Here is a 2,081-nt window from a genome sequence, read left to right on the forward strand (position 1 = left end):
CTTGCAGCGCCGCGATTTGCGCTGCTTGTTGCACGGCGTGGGCGGCCTCCCGCTCGAACATCACCCGCAGCTCCTTGACGTAAGCGTCGCGCCCGGCAAGGGCCTTTCCCGTCGATTCCATAAAGTGCCTCGGGTATGGGGACGATCTGTATTTGGTCGGGTCCGGGTACGGGGTGCAGTCGCGCGGCCATGTGGCCGCCATTCTTGCAATTCGCCGTCGTGGTGGCGAAAGGGAGTACACCGGAGGCACGGTCAGATTTTTTCCCTCGGCTCGAACCATTGTGTTGACTGGGGGTGCTTGATCTATTGGGTCCGGAACCCCTGTTTGGATATTGGGAGAGTGCGCATTTGGGGGGGGGGGGGGGGATGCCGATGGGGGAGATTGTAACAAAAAGCCACGACACACACATATTTTCCAGCGGGGTCTGGCTCTGTCTGGTACTGGAGACTCTGGCACTTCTCCCTGGCTCCTGAGAGAGGAGACTGCCTGAGTGCCTGTGCGGGACTGCGAGCTCCTATATATGGAGAGATCCTTTTACCTTTTCATTCCGGCACATCCCCTGGCGGCATGTGTGTGTATCGCCGACGCACACGCAGGCCTGCAGCGGACCACCCCCACCCTCAACGGAGGGCTGCAGCGAAATTACCAGCGAATGCTTGCCTTCCCCTGTGCGCGGCGTATCTCAGTGCCGCTTTTGGCGGTCCCTCCATCGCTCTCGTCATCTCCACGGCTGTAGCGCGAGTCCGATGAGCAGCGCCGCCGGCAGGAGCGACCCTATGCAGTAGATATAGCGGTCATCGAACATCGTGAGGACGCCGCTTCGTCGCTCGGCGGTGGCTTCACTACCTATGCAGCACACGCGCGCCGCCTCGGCGCCGCCGACGGCGCCCACGGCGTACGCGACGCAGCAAAAGGATGCCCGAAATCACCCGTTTTTGCCCAATTTTTGGTCATCCGTTAAAATATCTGAAGATCTGAATGGGGGATTCTCCCCAAACCTTGCTCAGCTGATCCAGCCTGGGGGGAAGGCCAGCCCTGGCCAAAGAAACCAGCACCCAGCCAGACTGGCGGTCCGTCGGAGCCAACCTGGTCTTCTCGATCAGCAACAATCAACAACACCGGCTACTACTGCCAGGATGTGAAGTTGGAAGAGGACGGCGAACCCATGTCGCCGCTGGGGCACGACTCAACCAGCTCGTACCGCGGGGAAGTGACGATTCCCGGCTATTCGATGCCTGTTCGGAAATGGACGCTGACTTCGCCGGAGGCGCAGGCGGACTACCTCTGGCAATTCTACGACGCACCGACTGGACCTGACGGCGCCTACCTTCCTGTGCGGATCGAGCTGCTCTACCGTCCCACAAACGACTTTGAGCAAATCTGGCGCATCGACAGGATGGACGCGTCGGTGAACTTTGACGATCTCGTCGGTCACGCGGCCTTCCAGAAGCCTTCCATTTTCTATCAGCTCGGAGAGCCGTTTGAGCGGTTCTTTGCGTTGGAAAGCGACGAGCTTAGCATGCTGTGTGGGCCCTCGGGCTGCGTCGATAACGATTACAGGAACGGGCAGAAGGCGGTCGATCCTCTCCACGCGCTTCTGACGAGCAACCCGCTTCCCGGCTCCGACTATGGCGCATTGATGGCGAAGCTTGGCAACAAGGAGCCTCTCGCACCACGCCACGTGGACATTTCAGACCTACCCGTCGGCCTGTACTTCGACTACACGGTGATGCTGCGGGAGTTGAAGGACGCGCAACCGGACGTGAGCCCCTACCTGCTCGGTGCCCAGGTCCTGGAGCGCCTCACGGCCTCCGCCGCGGAAAACCGCCGCAGTCTCCGGGGGGGGGAGATCAAGGGGGGCAGCTTCGGCCCTCTGAACGTGGAATATGCAACTGGGACTGGGGACTACGCCTGCTGCAAACTTGAGAACGAACCGGCACCGAATATGGAGTTTAGCGCTTCAGTTGACTTCCCAGTCAAGCCAGGTCTGACGGGAAGCCTTGGCTTTGGCCTCGAACTCGGTGCAGGCGACGCTGGCTTATGCTACATGAAACCCGAGCTATCCGTTGGTGCCTCATTG

Source organism: Emiliania huxleyi (genome assembly GCF_000372725.1).
Source record: "Emiliania huxleyi CCMP1516 chromosome Unknown EMIHUscaffold_1843, whole genome shotgun sequence".
NCBI lineage: Eukaryota > Haptophyta > Isochrysidales > Noelaerhabdaceae > Emiliania > Emiliania huxleyi.